This window comes from Astatotilapia calliptera, chromosome 17, assembly GCF_964374335.1.
Source record: "Astatotilapia calliptera chromosome 17, fAstCal68.1, whole genome shotgun sequence".
NCBI lineage: Eukaryota > Metazoa > Chordata > Actinopteri > Cichliformes > Cichlidae > Astatotilapia > Astatotilapia calliptera.
Window position 1 is genome coordinate 1,426,258 of NC_137438.1, and position 22,288 is coordinate 1,448,545.

The 22,288-nt window shown below is 39.4% G+C and overlaps 1 long non-coding RNA gene across 1 annotated transcript; it reads left to right on the forward strand.

Moving 5' to 3' along the window:
* Positions 1-1,083: 1,083 nt before the first annotated feature.
* LOC145421517 (uncharacterized) lies at positions 1,084-2,685 on the forward strand. The gene is made up of 2 exons (XR_013902897.1): positions 1,084-1,542; positions 2,166-2,685. It is a non-coding gene; the product is annotated as an uncharacterized LOC145421517 (long non-coding RNA).
* Positions 2,686-22,288: the final 19,603 nt, after the last annotated feature.

Below are 22,288 nucleotides of genomic sequence, written 5' to 3' on the forward strand. Positions count from 1 at the left end.
CGTTTGCTTGACTGAGTTGTGCGTTTTCTTGACTGAGTCGTGCGTTTTCTTGACTGAGTCGTGCGTTTGCTTGACTCAGTTGTGCGTTTTCTTGACTCAGTTGTGTGTTTTCTCCATTGAGACGCCTGTTTTCTCGAGTGATTGTTCTGATATGTTGACTGAATTCTATGAACGTTTCACTGAGTTGTATGTGTTCTTCCCAGAGTTCCTCTATCGTACGCTGCAGTGGGTCTAACTGATCACCGTTTCCCTGTGACATTTCTTTAGAGGTTTAAAGCTCAAAAGTGTCAAAAAAGTTAAATCTCTGAATGATTTAAATGCAAAGGTCAGCTTTGTCTAAGGTCAGCTTTGTCTAAAACAACTGGCTCTTTCTGATGTAAACTGTTAACGACCTCCTCTATTTATAGACTTGGTGGGTGTGCAGAGAACGTGATGTCCCTGTGACATCACAATGCTCCTTTGATGTTCTCAAAGGATCATTGTTATGTCACCGTGACGTCACAATGATCGTTCGAGAAGATCAAAGGAGCGCTGTGGATCATTCTGCGCATGCTCAGATCATAAAGGTGCTTTTAGCAACAGCTGGTGGTGATTCATGTTATCAACCCTTAAACTCGTGAATTGGCTCTCTAGCTTTTCGATTGCTACTGTTGTCTATCACATATGTATTATTTGGAACCCAGCTTACCTGTAAAAACAGACACACAGCAGGTAACAGGAACTGCTCGGTGCGCCAGCTCGGCACCACTAGGCTGTGTCCCAATTCAGGGTCTGCACCAATGAATGTATAAAACATTGAGATTTTAACCAAATGTTTAAAATGTATAAAACCAGAGGACAGCATTATATTTCTGATATTAACAGTAACTCTGGGCATGTGTAGAGTGTGCAGATGATCTCATCGCTGTCTAAAAATGGATAAAAAAAACCATAAGGAGGGCTGAATCCTTCAATAACACAGACTATTAGAGTGTGTGGCATCGCTAACTAGCTAGCAACAAGCCTCCAACACAGCGCGCATGCTAGCGGCTAATCTAGCAAACGAATTAACAACAGAGCGATTTTAGAACTATAAGACGATAAGCTGTGTGTCTTTTCTTATAACAGTGACATGGTTGTATTTTTACCTTAATTAAACGAGTCGTCAGTCGCGGGAAACCAGCAAAAAACTCGAGCCACAGGTGCTACGTAAAAAGTGTAGGGGGCGTGTTTGCGGTCACGTCCAGCGGGTGTGTGGGCGGGAGTGTTACACAGTCGCTCCACCTCAAGTCACTACTGCGCAGACTCTGGCTCCAAATGTTGGAACGACGATTACAAGATGCTTAAAAGCAGCTCAAAAGAGAACGGACTGCATAGAGACCGATTTCGTTCAGAGGCGAAGCGGCGGTACTTGCAGAAAATAGCCTGCATTGGAAATGTGGACCCGTATGAAATACGGCCGTGGAGTAAAAACCCTGAAGACCAACCGCTATTGACGTAGCCTGACATATTCTCGTACCTTATCTGTGGAGTCAGCGCGTACAAGTCGTCATTCAAACAAAGGTAAGTCAGCTCGAGTACTGCGAGTGAAATGCGTTTGATTTCCATCCGAACATTCACATTAGTGCAGCATAAATTCATTCATGAGGGGAAATTACAGTGAGAACATGTGGAGGCTGTTAGAGGGATAACATAGTGAGTTCAGTGCATTGATGAGACACTGTCCTGAAGGATTTAGTTACTCTTTATGGTTAAAGAAATTGCAATGATTTATTAATGTTTATTATAAATAATTCTAATTATACATCTTGCGTCAATATTTGTATCTTGAGTCACTAAAAATACATTTTATTTTAGTTTTATACATTGATTAATGACCTGCAGAATCTCCTTATCATATTAAGTGATTCATAATTGTCACTTTATGCTTTCTCCATCTCTACAGTGATGGCATCCTTGCATTACATACTTTAGGTTCATTTTCTGCAGGCAGGTTTCTGACAGAGAACAGGCAGGTTTACACTATAACCTGCAGCGATGGACACATAAAGAAATGAAAAATGACATGTATGTGCTAACTTTCTAAACACTTTGTTACATTTATGATAAAGTAGATTAAACACATCTGTGTCTGCCTTGGCTCATAGTTCTTGTCTTTAAATGAACTTTGTCTGTGTGTGTTTCAGGTCCTGCACTCTCAAAGACTGAATGAACCAGCATTGCAGCCATGGGTCACTGTGAGCATCACAGGGAAGGTTGAAGCCGCCCGCTGCACCTGCATGGCCGGAGTCGCAGAGACCTACACCCACGTCACTGCTCTTCTGTTTAAAGTAGAAGCAACAGTGTTGATCCGTGGCACAAGGACTGTTACAGATGAACCTCCATACTGGGTTTTGCTGGGTAATGTGACCAAGATACAGCCAGAGGTTGGCCATAAGATAGACTTCTCCTCTTCAGCTGCCCAAAAAAGGCTCTTGATCAAAACATTCACAGACCATCTGTAGTGACAGGTAAAAGGAGCCGTCCTCAAAAAAGAAAAACCCCACCTGCTACTGTGGAGGAGTCGTCACTGCTATAATGCCATCATGTTTTATCTAGGGGTCTAGATTTATGCCTGTAGTGCACTGCCGTGTAAATAATTTGCATTTACTGAATATGTACTGACTGAGTCCCGCTGTTCAAAAGTTGAATAAAGAAACAAAGTAATTTTTGCCTCTTTTTTTAAAATTAAAACCACTTCATAGAACATCACATCAGTTACAATGATGATGTCATTTATAGTTTACAAATGACAAAATGTTTACACAAAATCATGACAGTGTTTACATGATATCACCCACTACTAACATTACTTTATTTACTGTGTCTTTTGAAAAAATACAGCTATTTATACAGCAAAAGACTAAAGAATATTTAACAGGAGCAGGTTTCATTTTCCCTGGTTTTATTATCACACTGTTCACCAAACGCAGCAAACCTTCACCATCTTATCCAGAAGGGTCACCTCTTCACCCTCACATGGAAGAAGTAATCTGATTGGCATGGTGGTATGTTTGAAGCAGGTCCCTCGTGTAGCGCTGGAACTCAGTCACGATGTTTCATCCATTTCATGGGCTGGTTTGCTGCAATAATGCCAAATAATTAGCAATGACGTCACAATGACCGTTCATTGATCTGAGCATGCTCAGAATGATCCACAGCGCTCCTTTGATCCTTTGATCTTCTCGAACGATCATTGTGACGTCACGGTGACATCACAATGATCCTTTGAGAAGATCAAAGGATCATCGTGATGTCACAGGGACATCACATTCTCTGCCACACCCACCAAGTCTATAAATAGAGGAGGTCGTTTAACAGTTTACATCAGAAAGAGCCAGTTGTTTTAGACAAAGCTGACCTTAGACAAAGCTGACCTTTGCATTTAAATCATTCAGAGATTTAACTTTTTTGAGCTTTAAACCTCCAAAGAAATGTCACAGGGAACGTCGAATAATCCATCTGGAAGCAGAGATCAGTCAGACTTGCTGCAGTATACGGCAGTTGAAGCTCTATGTAGCATTAAGAGACAAATCACAGACGTCATTGAAGGTAACGCAGAACTCGGGCAACAGAACAGACAACTCAGGGAACAGAACGAAGAACTCAGGCAACAGAACAGACAACTCAGACAAGCGAACACACAACGCAGAAGAGAAGACAGAGCTGTCACAGAATTGAATCAAGAATTTACACAATGCAGGCAAGAGAGCGCAGGACTCTGGCAAGTAAACACACAATACCGGCAAGTAAACACACAACTCTGGCAAGATAATATAAAACTCAGTGAAGAACACACAAAACTCTGGCAAGAAAACACACAACTCCGGCAAGAAGACACAAAACTCAAGCAAAGAAACGCACGACTCAGTCAAGAGAATGCAGAACTCAGAAAAGCTGTGGAAAATCTTCAGCGCCAAGCGGTACATGTACAACAGACAACAGAAAGAGAACCTCGTAGACCTGAGGAGGCTGACAACCTTTTTTCAACATACCTTGTTTCGTGGTATGTAGGCATTGCAGGATTGGCCGTTGTTCTTTCTGCAGCTGCTTTCTGGGTCGCCTCTAAGATTTTCGGCTGAAGCGAATGTCCCGCTCTGTGGGGTCATGATTATTGTCATGAACCCACAGAGCGGGGATGGCTTGCGTGTGCTTGCATGCACACGTCCCATCGACAATTGTGGATTGTGGTCCACAATTGATGGTCTTAATGTCTTCCTTGATTTTGTCCATCCACCGTTTTTTCGGTCTGCCTCGAGGCCGGCGCCGTCTGGGTCGATCCTTAATAGTCGTTTTTGCTGAGTTCTCATCGCTTCGAATCACGTGTCCATACCACCTCAGGCGGGATTCGAGCATCTTTTAAACTCGAGCCACAGTCCACCGACCTGTGCTCTCCTTTATGTTTGATTTTATTTTGCCCCTCACCTCCCAACCAGTCATGGCAGAAGACCGCCCCTCCCTGAGCCTGGTTCTGCCAGAGGTTTCTTCCTGTTAAAAGGGAGTTTTTCCTCTCCACCGTTGCCAGAGTGCTTGCTCATAGGGGATCATTTGATTGTTGGGTTGAATTTTTGGATTTCATTTCATTGGCTTGAACTGAAAAACCTAAAAATTCAGCTGAGGGGTTCACATAGTGGAGAGCACTACATTTGTTAACTGCACTTTGTTTATTTGTGGATTTTGTAGTTCTTCCTACTACAAAAACTACAAATGAAAACAAGGCAGTTAGCAGCAAATGAAAATAAATAAAACACATTAAAAAAATCTGCTACTGCTCTGTGTGTTTACTTTAGTGAACAATTCAGGTGAGGGGTTCACATAGTGGAGAGCACTACATTTGTTATATATATTGTGTGTGTATATATATATATATATATAACAACTAAAATACAATATATTGTATTTTAGATTAGAATTGAGATGGATATATATCTGGTCAAAGAATATAACTAAATTTATATTTAACTTACAATAAATCACTAGTTGTTCAGTCCTAGCTGTCGTTATCAGTTACTGCCAGTTATTCCTCTGCTGCCCATGGTTTACAGTCCACATAAACAGGACTGAATCATCAGCAGAAGAAACAGAAAACAGGTCTCTTGCCACTGTTTGCTACTTTTGTAATTGCTGATAGGAATTTGTGACAGGTCGGAGGCACGACACGACCACGACTCAGCATTCTGTGGCATTTCCCTTTTATTCTCGTTAGCTGTACACACACTGATGGCTCAGCTTTCCAGCCAAACACATACCAACAACAAACACACAACAGGCCCTAGTTCATTTAAATGAGAGTACGTTTTGCTCTAATGAGTTTGCATTCAGTGTTTAAAATTCAAACTGTTAACATAAAATGTTATTGTTAATAAATTGTTATTGTTTACCTTTTTGTCTTGTATTGTTGATGTGTATGAAGTATATGTATATCTGTATGTTGCCCTGTCTTAGTTTGTCTTGTCCCGTGTTCCCACTCGTGGCCCGCACCTTGTCGTGGTGAGTGGGCTTTCAACTAAGATGGGCTGTCCTTCTGTTGTCATATGTTGAAAAGAAAGCAAAATGCTACTTTTTACTACTCGGATCAAATGTATTCATGTTTAAATACTGTGGGTAATGTAATCTAAAGAAGTAGTCAGGGTGTGGTCCTTCTCAAATTTCCTTCATCCGAGTTTTTGTGCTCGTCTGTCTGCCTCTGTTCTAGGTTCACAGGACATGCAGATGAGATGCTTCTCTTGGGTTTCATATATAAGCAACACACGTCCTGGTTTATGTCACAGTCTTTGGTAAGTTTTACAGTCCAAATTTATTGACTGGTGTTAAGGTTCAAATATTAAGGAGGGATATAGGAGGTGTTGCGAGATCGATCAACTTTAGACCAGACAACAAACGACGGAGGCTCCGGAAAAGTGCAATCAAACGATGAGTTTTATTAACACAGGAGAACCACCAACCGTCAGCATACGGATTGTTTTGCTCTGACAAGAATACATTGGGTTCTGGTTTTATAGGACAAAATATCACCTACGTCAATACAGTTCAAAAATACATGGTGACAGACGGGCAAAAGTTCAATTCGTGCAGACAAGGGTACATCACGTACATATAACCTTACACCGACATATAACTTCTCCTTTCTACATTACTTGCCTTTTAAGGTAATAACTTCAGGTCTTAGCATCTCTGAGATCTAATAATGGACCCTCGTCATTAATTACTAAGTAGAGTACTTTGCAGCCAGTCTCAAACTGAAGCAGAAGACGCTTAGGCCTTCGCTCAGACCTGCTACTAGATTAATATGTGTATTGTAAGCATGCATGCAATTAACCTGCTATGTTCTCATCTCCCCTCAGCATGTATCATCTGGACACTCTCACCAGTGAAGCTTAAAACCTTCTAGAATGGAACATCAACTCTAACCAAGCACATTTATGCATTGTGTATAGAATGAACTCAACCTGTAAAAATAGAAAGGTCAATGTGATGACAGACATATTCAATGCAATATAAACCCTGTAGGAAATATTACTGATAAATGATACTGTGAAACATGTTATTAATACATTCTTCATAAGGCAGATTATATGGTAGCAATAAAAGAATCTCTGAATCCCAACAGAGGGCAGGGTCAAGGTTTGGCCCAATACTGGTTACTTTTTAATGTTAGATTTAACTAAATATAAAGCGTTTTAAGATAAAGGACAAGTTAAGTCTTGTTTTGTGCAGGGCTGATCAAATTTTGTCAGTACCATACTAATTAATCTAAGCCTCTGGACTTCTTTAAGTTTCTTGAAGATGTTTCACCTCTCCCACATGGCTTATAAGTCTGGGACTCTCCACCATTTGATCTTAGAACTGAAGAAGCTTCTCGGACGAGACGTGAAACGTCTTCAAGACACTTAAAGAAGTCCAGATGCTTTTCTTTCCAAGCTCCTTAGACTACGATGACCTGGTGGACTGAGAAACTTCACAGACACACTAATTCCTCCTTGCCAATTATCAGCTTACTAGAATTGTGTAACAAAATGTGCTGAATGTCATATAATTAACAGGAAATCAGAGAAACTAAGGACTTATGGTTTGAGGCATAAACTTCTTAACAAACTGATTTGAATTATTCTCTCCTCTGTTTGTGATTTTTAGGAGCCGTCTTCAGATTGAGACCTCAGTGGCAGTTAATGACATGATGGACATGCCATCTATTTGAAATGCTGATTTATTTTTTTAAATATATTTGGCACGCAGACTGGGGGGAGCCAGGATCAAACCACCAACCTTCCAGTCAGAAGATGACCCGCTGCACTTCCTGAGCTACAGCCACCCCAAATTAACAATATAAGTCTCTTTAGTAATTAATCAAATAACAATGAATTTCACAAATTCCTCCTTTTTTTTTAACGCACCAAAAGCTCACGATTAATAAAAAGCAGTTATGTGAGTAATGCGCAGGTGCTCATCACATCCATGAACATGCTTGGACTTCTGTGCCGCTCCTCTCCACCTGTACTGAAATTCACCTGCCCTGCTTCAGGTGTCTCAGTGCAGCAGCTCCACCTACTGGTCAGAGCAGTGAATCTCAGTGTAAAGAAACAGAGTGTTACTGAACAGGAGATCAGCCTCCTCATCATCATCATCACCTCCTTCTTCTTCTTTGTTTTAATTTCAAGCCATTCCCTGGTAAAATCTTCTGACCCGTGATCTCCTCTCACTTTCCACAGGTACACCTGATTGGCCAGCCTCTACGCCTCTCCAAGTCATGTGACTGGATCACGTGAAGAAGCGTTTCTGTTTCCGTGACATCAGTTCAGTGGTGTTCTGTGTATGTTTGATATCTCTGCCTGGACGTCCAGCCAACTGCTCCGACCCTCGCTGGACCGGATCCTGGTCCCGTTGGGTTTTGCTGGTTCTGGGCGGTCCCGTTGGCCAACAGGTGCTGCTGGGATGCAAGTGGGCAGAGCTCACAGTGACGTACCTGCAGGGACGACTAGGTGACCTCTGACCTCTTTCGGAAGGACGGGCTCAGCTCCGGATGACATCACACCGTTACCTGGATGCGTCTCAGCTTCACCTGAAATAAAGAGAACACTGGATGAAGGAGTGCCAGCCAATCAGAGGGCAGTATTCAGACTGCTTCATTGTACTGACTGAGTGACAGGCTCCTCCTCCTCAGTGTGTGTGTGTAAATACTGTACAGAGGAACTATTTTAAAGAGCCTGTTGGATGATGTTGGATTTCCTATTCTTCTTTTTGTCTGGTAGTCTCTGTCTCTGTTTTTCTACTGTTGTTGATCTGATATTAAACCTGTAGCTGGTGGAGCAGCGCTCGAGCTCAGTGACACTGATCTCAGAGAAATTATTTTACTGCTATTGTTCATATTACCATGGCATTAATAACATAATCTACAAGTATTGATAGTGCATTCAGAGGTTTAAACATATTGGCACCCAATTAATTAGCCTTTAGTACAGGAGCAGTGATAACCACTTTAAACTGTTGAGTTGGATCTATAATCTTAAATGCTTTTTATAATCTTGAATGTTTATATGCAGAGTGTGAGTGACGTGGAGCTTAGAAGGTTAGTCTTACAGCAAGAATAGTAGCTGAGCAGAGACCTGAGTGTATTCAGCAACCTGCTGTGTTTGAGTTTGCTTGGTAACAGTTGACTGAGAATAAGTCAGGAAGTATACTTCTAAAGTGTCTTTGTTTCCTCTGTAAAGTGTGCATTTTGGTTGCTATTTTGAGGAGTGGTGTTGGATGATGCTACTTGAATAACCAGGTTATTCATTATTATCTTTTATATTCTTTTATTAAGTTTTAAGTAGTATCATTTGATTAAAACATTTATTCAATATATTACACATATAGTTTCAGTTGTGCTGGCCTTCTGTCTGGGGAAAAGGTTACAAGGTTTAGCTGGTGAGGGGAGAGGTGAAACTGAGTGCATGTCAGGTTGACACACATAAGTAGATAGACTCATTTGTAGGTAAAAGTTTAATCATGTTATGCCTGTCGCTGCGAAATTGAGTTTGCAAAAGAACAGTTTGTTGCAGAACCGCTGCTGATGTTCCAAGACGATAAACGGGCGTCGGGCAGCGACAGGATGCACCTGCCGTGGAGACGGAGACCATGTTCTTTCAAACTGTGTTAAAAGTCATTGTGGTTTTGATTTGACGTATGCATGTATTGTATCTGCTTGAGGCATGAGGGGGCGTCAGTAAACATGCCCTGATGCCATAAAACCTTTCCTGTGTAGTTTTTTGGGCGGAGATCTACAGCTGATGTTATGCGGTGTACATCTCCCCACGCTGCGCGTGTTCATTAAAATCATCGTTTTGACTACTCCGGCCGGACCAGTGTTGTTATTTGGATTTCCTCCTATATCCCTCCTTAATATTTGAACCTTAACACCAGTCAATAAATTTGGACTGTAAAACTTACCAAAGACTGTGACATAAACCAGGACGTGTGTTGCTTATATATGAAACCCAAGAGAAGCATCTCATCTGCATGTCCTGTGAACCTAGAACAGAGGCAGACAGACGAGCACAAAAACTCGGATGAAGGAAATTTGAGAAGGACCACACCCTGACTACTTCTTTAGATTACATTACCCACAGTATTTAAACATGAATACATTTGATCCGAGTAGTAAAAAGTAGCATTTTGCTTTCTTTTCAACATATGACAACAGAAGGACAGCCCATCTTAGTTGAAAGCCCACTCACCACGACAAGGTGCGGGCCACGAGTGGGAACACGGGACAAGACAAACTAAGACAGGGCAACATACAGATATACATATACTTCATACACATCAACAATACAAGACAAAAAGGTAAACAATAACAATTTATTAACAATAACATTTTATGTTAACAGTTTGAATTTTAAACACTGAATGCAAACTCATTAGAGCAAAACGTACTCTCATTTAAATGAACTAGGGCCTGTTGTGTGTTTGTTGTTGGTATGTGTTTGGCTGGAAAGCTGAGCCATCAGTGTGTGTACAGCTAACGAGAATAAAAGGGAAATGCCACAGAATGCTGAGTCGTGGTCGTGTCGTGCCTCCGACCTGTCACAAATTCCTATCAGCAATTACAAAAGTAGCAAACAGTGGCAAGAGACCTGTTTTCTGTTTCTTCTGCTGATGATTCAGTCCTGTTTATGTGGACTGTAAACCATGGGCAGCAGAGGAATAACTGGCAGTAACTGATAACGACAGCTAGGACTGAACAACTAGTGATTTATTGTAAGTTAAATATAAATTTAGTTATATTCTTTGACCAGATATATATCCATCTCAATTCTAATCTAAAATACAATATATTGTATTTTAGTTGTTATATATATATATACACACACAATATATATAACAAATGTAGTGCTCTCCACTATGTGAACCCCTCACCTGAATTGTTCACTAAAGTAAACACACAGAGCAGTAGCAGATTTTTTTAATGTGTTTTATTTATTTTCATTTGCTGCTAACTGCCTTGTTTTCATTTGTAGTTTTTGTAGTAGGAAGAACTACAAAATCCACAAATAAACAAAGTGCAGTTAACAAATGTAGTGCTCTCCACTATGTGAACCCCTCAGCTGAATTTTTAGGTTTTTCAGTTCAAGCCAATGAAATGAAATCCAAAAATTCAACCCAACAATCAAATGATCCCCTATGAGCAAGCACTCTGGCAACGGTGGAGAGGAAAAACTCCCTTTTAACAGGAAGAAACCTCTGGCAGAACCAGGCTCAGGGAGGGGCGGTCTTCTGCCATGACTGGTTGGGAGGTGAGGGGCAAAATAAAATCAAACATAAAGGAGAGCACAGGTCGGTGGACTGTGGCTCGAGTTCAAAAGATGCTCGAATCCCGCCTGAGGTGGTATGGACACGTGATTCGAAGCGATGAGAACTCAGCAAAAACGACTATTAAGGATCGACCCAGACGGCGCCGGCCTTGAGGCAGACCGAAAAAACGGTGGATGGACAAAATCAAGGAAGACATTAAGACCATCAACGCGTCACCTGAGGACGCCTTGGACAGAACCAAACGGAGAAACCTTTGCTGAGGAGCGGACCCTGCACCAGCGGGAACAACGCCAGGATGAAGGTGGACTGTGGCTGGAAAACATCATTACTGTTTTTAAAGGGTAACTGGTCCACAATTGTCGATGGGACGTGTGCATGCAAGCACACGCAAGCCATCCTGTGGGACATTCTCTTCAGCCGAAAATCTTAGAGGCGACCCAGAAAGCTGCAGGAAGAGCAATGACACATCCGGCAACAGTTAAACCTACTTTAAGTAGGTTTAGACCCCACGAACCAGGCGATTCTCTTTCTGTTGTCTCTTGTTCATGTACCGCTGGGCGCTGAAGATTTTCCACAGTTTGTCTGAGTTCTGCCATCTCTTGCCTCAATTGTGCGTTTCCTTGCCCGAGTTGTGCGTTTGCTTGACTGAGTTGTGTGTTTTCTTGACTCAGTTGTGCGTTTCCTTGCCCGAGTTGTGCGTTTGCTTGACTCAGTTGTGTGTTTTCTTGATTGAGTTGTAGGTAGTTTTCACTGAGTTGTGTGTTTTCTCCACTGACTTGTCCGATAAGTTGACTTAATTCTATGCAACTTTCACTGAGTTCTGCGTTGTCTTCCGTGAGTTGTACGTGTGCTTCCCTGAGTGCATCTGCCATACGCTGCAGTGGGTCTAACTGATCACCGTTTCCCTGTGACATTTCTTTAGAGGTTTAAAGCTCAAAAGTGTCAAAAAAGTTAAATCTCTGAATGATTTAAATGCAAAGGTCAGCTTTGTCTAAGGTCAGCTTTGTCTAAAACAACTGGCTCTTTCTGATGTAAACTGTTAACGACCTCCTCTATTTATAGACTTGGTGGGTGTGCAGAGAACGTGATGTCCCTGTGACATCACAATGCTCCTTTGATGTTCTGAAAGGATCATTGTTATGTCACCGTGACGTCACAATGATCGTTCGAGAAGATCAAAGGAGCGCTGTGGATCATTCTGCGCATGCTCAGATCATAAAGGTGCTTTTAGCAACAGCTGGTGGTGATTCATGTTATCAACCCTTAAACTCGTGAATTGGCTCTCTAGCTTTTCGATTGCTACTGTTGTCTATCACATATGTATTATTTGGAACCCAGCTTACCTGTAAAAACAGACACACAGCAGGTAACAGGAACTGCTCGGCGCGCCAGCTCGGCACCACTAGGCTGTGTCCCAATTCAGGGTCTGCACCAATGAATGTATAAAACATTGAGATTTTAACCAAATGTTTAAAATGTATAAAACCAGAGGACAGCATTATATTTCTGATATTAACAGTAACTCTGGGCATCTGTAGAGTGTGCAGATGATCTCATCGCTGTCTAAAAATGGATAAAAAAAAAACCATAAGGAGGGCTGAATCCTTCAATAACACAGACTATTAGAGTGTGTAGCATCGCTAACTAGCTAGCAACAAGCCTCCAACACAGCGCGCATGCTAGCGGCTAATCTAGCAAACGCATTAACAACAGAGCGATTTTAGAACTATAAGACGATAAGCTGTGTGTCTTTTCTTATAACAGTGACATGGTTGTATTTTTACCTTAATTAAACGAGTCGTCAGTCGCGGGAAACCAGCAAAAAACTCGAGCCACAGGTGCTACGTAAAAAGTGTAGGGGGCGTGTTTGCGGCCACGTCCAGCGGTTGTGTGGGCGGGAGTGTTACACAGGATACGACAAGATGGCGGAGTGAGCAGCAACTTTACTGCAGGCGTCCAAACTTTTTGGCTTTTTTTTGTCCTGAAACTCTGAATTTATTAAAAGCAATAACCCGTTTTTTGCGCTTTTTGTGCACTTCAACCAGCCACTGGAGAACTAACTGTAAACCAGCTTTAATTTGTAATTTGTCCGGGGTTAATTTTGATACTTGTCCTATGATCGCGATGGATCATAACTACAACGTTTCGGTATTGAGAGAGGCGTGTGACGAGGAGGATATTCAAGATTTGGAGATCACTGACATGACTTCCAAGGACTCCAGAATCAACTGGGCTCACACTCTGACGAAAAGCCCTAACCCGAAGAAAGCAAGAGGGGTGCGAGCGCAGCCGCTGGAGGAGGAGGACACCGCCGCAGCTATCTTGCAAGCATTCAATGTGTTAACGCAAAAGATGGATGAACAGACGGCGTTGCTGCGTAAGTTTGAAAAGCGCATTGACATGAACACGGCGGAAATAAGAAAAAATAAAGAAAGTATAGTAGAACTCCAGGAGAAAGTTGGTGAGCTGCAGAAAGAAAACAAATCCCTGCGCAGCTCCTGTGAGGAACATGCTCGATATAAGAGGAGATGGAACCTAAGGCTGACTGGTCTTCCTGAGAAAGATGATGAAAACACGAGAGAGTCAGTTATCGGGATTCTCACCAGAGTTGTGCCCTTGTCTGTGGATAAACTGAGAGAGACTGTTGATACTGTTCATCGGCTGGGAAAGAAGGGGAACGCTGCATCTTCCGGGTCCCCGAGAGCCATAATTATCCAGTTTGGCATGAGAACGGTCCGGGACGACGTCTGGAAGAAATCGAGGCATGCGAGGGTTTGCAAGGAGATGAACATCCACTTCAAAGAAGACTTCTCCAAGGAAGATCGGGAGGCTCGAGTTAAGCTGTGGCCGCTGGTCCAGGGTTCCAGGAGTAAAGGAAAGAGCGTTTTTGAAGGACGGCTACGCTCTGATTGATAACCAAAGAGTGGACCCGAACTGATTTTCTTTTGTGTGACCTTTTACACCTCTCGGGTATGCTGCTGTTGATTAAGCCTATTGCTTAGCATGTCATTTAATTTAAAATTTCCCGGTTGTTAAGGGTTATTGCACTGAATAGTTATTTTATACAGGACACGGCTGCTCGTTCCTGCGTGTCTTCTTAAGTTTCTTTTTCTTTTCCCCAATACTTTTGTAATAGTGTTATATGTTATCTGTTATTTCCTTGAACGTCAGGGGGCTAAGAAACATTGTGAAGCGTAAGGCTATCTTTCTTTTTTGCAAGGAGCAACAGGCTAACTGTGTCTTTCTACAAGAGACCCATTCGGCAGAGGCAGACACAAAGTTCTGGAAAACACAGTGGGGTGAATCTGTTTTCTTTAGTCATGGTACGTCTCACTCAGCTGGAGTGATGATTTTATTTAATAGGTTTCCGGGAAATGTCATAGACTGTAAAAGTGATTCTGATGGTCATTGGCTGATGATAGTGTCAGAGATTAATGGTTCAAAATACATTCTGCTGTGTGTATATGGTTATACTAAGAGAGCTCAGAATAAGAAACTTCTAACCTTCCTTTGTGAACAGTTAGAGCAATGGAAATTGAGCTATCTTGTTGACAAAGTTGTTGTGGGGGGAGACTTTAACGTAGCTCCTGATCCCTCTGTAGATCGTCTTCCATCCAGGACCTCATGCCACAGTTACGATGAAAGTATCCTTAATTTGGTCAACAAAGTTAGTCTCTGTGACGCTTGGAGGCTGAAAAATCCATCTGTATCTCAATTTACTTGGTTTAATTCATCTAATAATGGTCAGTGTTCCAGGATTGATTACTGGTTAGTCTCTAACAATTTGATCAATGACATTTCTAAGTGTGAAATCTCAGCTTCCCCTCTAACTGATCACTGTTTGATTTCCTTATTCATCTCATTAACCAAGGTGAAACATCAATCCCTTATTTGGAAATTCAACAACAACTTTCTGCATAATGACAACTTCTGCCTTGAAGTGAGAAATTTAATTGTGGAAATTGATAAACTAGATATGTCACATGTGAGCAAATGGGAATGGTTTAAATTCCAAGTTAAACAGGTAGCAATTCAAATTAGCAAATCCATTGCTAAACAGAAAAGACAGGAGCACCAAAGCATTATTGAAAGAATTAACAGGCTATGCTGCAAACAGGATTTATCTCTGGACGAACATATACAACTAAACACTTTTCAATCTCAACTAGACAAAATGTTCTTAGAGAAAGCCAATGGTGCCTATGTTCGTTCAAGAGCCCGGTGGATTGAGGAGGGTGAGAAAAACTCTTCCTACTTTTTTAATTTAGAAAAATACAGACAATCAAATAAGAAGATTCAATCACTGAATATCAAGGGGGTTTTGACTGAGGACCATGACAAAATAAACGTGGAAATACTTCATTTTTACAGTAACCTTTACAAGTCAACCTATTCAACGGAGAATGGCACTGTGTTTCTGGAAAGTCTTAGAGGCCTTAATGGGACATTGGATGTGGATATAAAGGTTCGTATGGAGAGTAAACTTGCAATCGAAGAGCTGGACAAGGCAATCGGACAAATGCCCAGGGGCAAATCACCAGGTATTGATGGGCTAACAGTGGAATTTTACTCCTTTTTCTGGCATGACATTAGATTAACTCTTTACAGTGCTTACTTAGAATGTATCTCATCAACTAATCTTTCACCTACAATGAAACAAGGTTTAATCACTTTAATTCCAAAACCCAACAAAGACAAACTACTTCTGGATAATTGGAGACCCATAACCCTTCTGTGTAATGATTATAAATTACTGGCTCATGTATATGCGAACCGCTTAAATGATTGTTTAACACATTTAGTGGATGAATGTCAGTCGGCGTTTATAAAAGGAAGACATATACACAATCACATTAGATAGATTTTTGATATGCTTGATTATCGCCAGTATATAAAGACAGAAAGCTTAGTGTTGTTTTTGGACTTTTATAAGGCTTTTGACACGGTTGAACATCCCTTCCTGCTTAAAGCCTTGAATTTCCTGGGTTTTGGGGAAAACTTTTGTAATGTGATCAAAATGTTTTACAGTAACATTTCTAGCTCTGTCTCGCTTAACCCTGGAATGACACCTAGGTTTGAAGTGCAGAGAGGTATCCGTCAGGGATGCCCTATTTCCCCCAAATTGTTCATATTAACCACTCAACTGCTGGCACTTATCATCCAAAAAGACTCTGATTTGTATGGTATTAACATTTTTGACAAGGAATTCAAAAGAAACCAGTTTGCTGACAATACTGCATTGTTTTTAAGAGATAAATCCATGGTAGCTAAAGCGCTTAACACTATCTCATTATTCTCCCAGGCGTCAGGACTATGTCTGAATATTAACAAATGTGAATTGTTACCTATTCACACGTGTTCTGATTCTAATATAGCTTCTATAAGAGTTGAACTGGAAGTTAAATATTTAGGTATAGTGATTTCTAAAAATATGTCCCGAAGAGAAGACGACAACATCTGCAATCGTATCGTCGACATGAAGAAATCCCTTAGTCGTTGGTTGACCAGGGATATCACTATATTTGGCAGAGTCATCCTTTCCAAAGCTGAAGGTATCTCTAAATTAATTTACCCATGTCATTCTCTTTATGTTTCTCCCCAAAATATTAGGAAAGCCAACTCAATTATTTTTCAATTCCTATGGAAAAACAAAACCCACTATATTAAGAGATCACAGTTGGTTAAAGATTATGAGAAGGGTGGTGTCAGAGCCTTAGACTTTGAATCAATGATCGGAACCTTTAAGATCAACTGGCTCAGAGCTTGCTTATCTCAGTCTGATTCCATGTGGTTTCATATACCCAGATCTTTATTTAAGGAACTAGGAGGAATTGATTTTCTATTAAAATGTGACTTTGAGACTAGTAAAATACCTGTTACACTCTCTAATTTTCACAAACAGATTCTTCATTTTTGGAAAATGATGTTTACACACAACTTTTCTCCTCACATGTCGACCCTATGGAACAATAGAGTGATAACTGCTAACAAAAAGACATTATTTATCAGGAACTGGTTTGAGAGTGGTATCTTGTTTGTAACTGACTTGCTGGATTTGAGTGGTGCTCTATTGGATTACGTGCCTTTCTCAAAGAGACACAACTTTAATTGTCCATTAAAAGAATACAGAAAAGTTTGCTGTGCTATCCCTTTGGCCCTAAGGCAGCTGATACGCAACACAATGCTACACTCTGAGGTCAATCCAGCGCTGCCAAACCTAAAAATTGGTAACTGGCATCCTAAATGATAGTAAATGTAACAATAAATTTATCAGTGTGAATTTTAAATCTATTCTTTTCCAGGGGTTTAACTCAGGTAGATATTTGCAGGCCCTTCATGGGGACCAGTCACTCATGGAAAAGGCGTTCTCAAAATTCATTCAGTGGCCTGTCTCCCCAAAAGTAAAAGAAACTCATTTCAAGATAATTAATAATATATATCCTGTGTCTGAATTTTTAAAGAGGAGGTTTAAATTTGAGGTTAACCAGTGTGCATTTTGTGATTCAGCCTGTGAAACATTACACCATTTGTTTTTCTCATGTCCTGTGTCAGCTGCCTTTTGGTTAGAACTACACAGCTGGTTATCCCTCAAGATCAATGATATTCCCCAGTTTAGTATTTCTGATATTATTTTCTATATGGCTAAACAACATCCATCTGTCTCTACTGTGATTAACATTGTCATCCTGTTAGGTAAATACCATATACATTGTTGTAAATGGAGGAATAGAAAACCATCCTTTACTTGGTTCATCAATGACTTTAAACATTATTTCATGTCACTTAAAAAACTGAAGTCAAGCAGATTTGCCGCAATCTATGATGACATTTCCCATTTCCTACTGTTTTGATTATTACCTATATTGTGCTCCTTTTTTTTTTTCTTTTTTTTTTAATTTCTTCCCCGTTAATACTGTGGATCTTTTGTCTAGCCCTCTCCCCCCATATCCTTGCTGTTAGTTTTGTTGTATTGACTGTGTTGTTCTTCTTTTTTTTTTTTTTTTTAATCCTCCACGAGAGTTCATTTGCACTATAATGTGTTATTTTGTTTGTGACTGTATTGTTCCAATTGTTAATAAAAATTTTTTTAAAAAAAGTGTTACACAGTCTCTCCACCTGGTGGCGGTATCCTCGTACACCATTAACCGAACAGAAGAAGAAGAAAACCCCTGCACATGCGCAGTAAGGATCGGGAGTCCCGATCTGTCACTATCTTTTTATCTTTTTTTTTTTGTCTACATTATATTAAATGTTTCATTATCGGAAACATTTTAAGAGATACTTGTTATTCTTAACATCTTAACAGATACTATCGTAAAATGCTTCGACCGGAAGTAGACACCTTTCGCGCATGCGGGGTACCGATCGGGTTTCCGGTACGGATCGGTTAGTGACAGTCTCTCTCTTTTTTCTTTTTTTTCCATACTTTAATTAAATTTATGCACATATTACAATCTCTCGTTGGGAGACAACATTAGTGCAACAACATCTTGAAAAGGTTGAATAAGAAACCAAACGAAAAACAAAACAAAAAAACAAAAACACATATATACATATACATAAATATATGAAGGCCATTTTTATGACATATAACAGTTTCTTTTCTGTGAACACTTTAACATATATGTGGCTTACTTAGTACACCAAAAACACAATCATTAAAAGGATAGAGATTGAGTCCCATTGTCGCATATCAAAGCAGCCTCTTTACATGAATCCCTCAGTAATTCTAAAGATGACAAAAAAGATTTTAATTCAATTTTCAATACAGTTAGGGAAGGTCTTTTACTTTGCCATTTGCATTTGTGTATGTGGTATTTGCCCATAATTATCACCACCTTGTGTAGCATGGACAGTTCCTTAGATGGATCACCATTATTATATAAAACTTGTGTTAGAGTCAGTGGGGTCATCCCATCTATTCTTATACTCAACCAGTCTACTAAATCTTGCCAAAAGTCAGTTGTTACTGAGCAGGAAAAAAACAAATGATCAATACTTTCCACCTTTTGTGAACAAAATCCACATGGCTCTACCTCAAACCCAAACCTTTTTTTAAGCATTTCAGCTGCTGGGTAATATCCATTAATTATTTTAAATTGCATTTCTTTGACTTTGGGGGGGATAGGCCATTTTAAAAAAGTGCGTATATTTGTTCGTTATTTTAATATTACTCCCTTTTAGTTTTGTGTTACTGTTAAAGTCGTGAAATAATTTGATTTTAAATATCTTGTTCATGGTTTTATTATTACAGTTTTTATCCGTCAAAGGAATCTGGTTTAGATGTAAAGAAGGTAGACTAATTTGTGCCTTAGAGTAATACAAATAACCTTGAATCAAACTCAACAGAGGTAAGGGGATTGCCTTACAAACCTTGTCATATTCTCTAAGGGAACACTGAATGTTAAACTTCGTATTAAAAACACCCACTGAGAGAAACTGACCCCTTTCATCAAGTAAGTCTGTTATAAAGATTATGTTTTTTTCAAACCACTCTTCAACAAACAATGACTTCTTATTAATTGTAATTGTCCTGTTATTCCACAAGGTGGAGCAATGTGGTGAAAAGTTATGGGCAAACACCATCTTCCAATAAGACAAGACCTGCTTATGATATTCTGACAGTTTCACAGGCAACTTCAATATATCAAAACCACATTTCAGGAGAAAATCCAACCCTCCCACCTTTTTGAAAATATTTTTTGGGATATGGAACCATATGGAGTCAGGTTTCAAGAGGAAGGCTTTTATCCAGTTTATTTTAAATACTCCAACCATTGATTGAAAATCAATTGACTTTATACCACCTTTAGCGTAATCTTTGACAAGTTGTGATTTTTTAATGTAATGTGTTTTATTGCGCCAAATGAATTGATAGATTATAGAGTTAATCTTTTTAATACTTTTTGGGGTAATGTATAGTGAGTATGCTGGATAAACCATCTTTGAGACGCCCTCTGATTTGGATAATAGATTGCGTCCAAAAATTGTAATATCTCTCGTCAACCAATGATTTAGTGTTTTGGACATGCCATCAATTTTGTCTTTTAGGTTTTTTGATTCTCTAGTGTTGATGTCTTTGTCTAAATAGATGCCTAGATACTTAACTTCATTTTTCACTGGAATCGTCCTCATGCTATTTTCCAAACAATCATAAAGTGGCAAAAGTTCACACTTCTTTAGGTTCAGACACAAGCCTGAAGCTTTAGAAAAAATTGAAATGACATTCAATGCTTTCTCGAGTATTGATTTATCCTTTAAAAATATTACTGTGTCATCTGCAAACTGACTTATTTTCAGTTCAATATCAAAAATGTTTATTCCTTCGATGTCTGAATGGTTCACAATGAGGTAAGCCATTAATTGAGTGCAAAGAATAAATAATTTTGGAGAAATTGGGCAACCCTGTCGAATTCCACAGAATATGTCTATCCTAGATGTTATGCCTGGATTGAGCGAAACATAACTATAAATTTGCTTGTAGAATAGTTTGATCACTTTGCAAAATTTGTTTCCAAATCCAAAAAGTTCTAAAGATCTAAATAAAAAATTATGGTCTATTGAATCAAATGCTTTAAAAAAGTCAATAAATAGTATTAGACTTTCTGAATTAATAAAGGATCGATAGTCAATCATATCTAATATTAATCTTATGTTATTATGAATCTGCCTTCCTTTAATAAACGCTGATTGGCACTAATCAATCAATTTGGTTAAGACGCTTTTAAGCCTATTTGCATATACTAAGGCTAATAATTTGTAGTCGTTACATAAAAGTGTTATGGGTCTCCAATTGTCTAGCATTTGTAAATCTTTGTTTGGTTTGGGTAATAAGGTTATTAATCCTGTTTTCATTGTTGGGGATAGTTCTTCATTTTTTAAACAATCCAAAAAGCCATTAAATAACAAATCTTTAATGTCTTGCCAAAAGGTTTTATAAAATTCAATCGTTAGACCATCAATTCCAGGCGATTTTCCATTTTTCATTTGTTTTAGAGCTGTATCTAATTCGGATATTTTCAAATCTTCTTGTAACCATGTTTTATCATCCTCTTCCAATTTTTTTACCTGATCTTTAATCATATCAAAAAAGATATCTGCATTTTCTTTTTCAGTTCTTGATTTATACAGATTACTATAGAACATGTTAATGTTCTTGTAAGTTCTGTCGGTGCTGTGCTTTTTTGGAAATCGAATTTCCCAGAGGAACCCACCCGAGGGATTAATAAAGTTCTATCTAATCTAATCTAATCTAATCTAATTTCCTCACTTATTTTGTTTGGTTCCTCAATTATAGTACCATCCTTACTCAATTTAGTTATTTTTTTCTTTGTTTGTCTACGCTTCTCTAGACTATAGAAATAAGATGAATTTTTTCTCCATGTTCAATCCACTTGGCTCTAGACCTTACATATGCTCCTTTAGCTTTAATCAAGTACACCTCATCTAGCTTATTTTGTAAAGATTGTAAGCGTTCTGACTCTTCCGCAGTCCTACAGGGTTTACCACATAATAAATGAATTTGTTCAATTAGATTTTTCTGTTCACATACGCGTAGGGCAGACACTTTCTTTCCCGTTTCTATAGCTAATTGTTTCACACTATATTTAAACCATTCCCATTTACTGACATTAGTCATGCTCATATTGTTAATTTCTGATTTAAGTTCTTTAACTTGTTTACAGAAGTCTTCGTTTTGTAATAAACTATTGTTAAATTTCCATATGTTGTCAGATCTTTGTTGTTTACGTAGCGATAATAAGAGACTTATCAGACAATGATCAGTAAGTGGGGTTGACTGGGTCTCACATTTTAGGAACGTGGTGGGTAGCCGAAAACGTAATATGGTGACGATTTGTCACCTAGCGTAAAATGTTACGCTTTGGGAGTGAGAACGGGTTGGTTTGGGAGACAAGCCAATAATCTAATCTTGAACATACGTTTTTATTTGATGGACTAAACCAAGTATATTTCTTCGTATTTGGGTTTGTCATCCTCCAATAATCGATCATATTAGTTGTCGTACAAAAGTCACAAATAATGCTATCGTGTTCTGGTTGATTTCCTCTTTGTGGTTGTCTGTCAAGCCATGAGTTAGGAGCCAGGTTAAAATCGCCTCCAGTTATCACCTGGGTAGAACCATATGTAGTACTCCACTTTGCAATTAATTTACTTAAGTTAGACATCATATTTCTATTTAGCGACCTGTTATTGTATCCATACACGTTAATAAGAATAATTTTCTGTTCACAGACTTCTACCAACACCATGATCCAATGCCCCATTCCGTCGCTTTTATGATCAATAACTCTCCCTGCAAATTTGTTGAATAAGATCATAACTCCTGCTGAGTGAGTAGTACCATGTGAATAAAGAATACTATCTCCCCATTGATGTTTCCAAAATGTTTCCTCTTCCTTACCAGAATGTGTTTCTTGTAAAAACAAAATGTTTGCCTTAAGTTCCTTGCAGAATA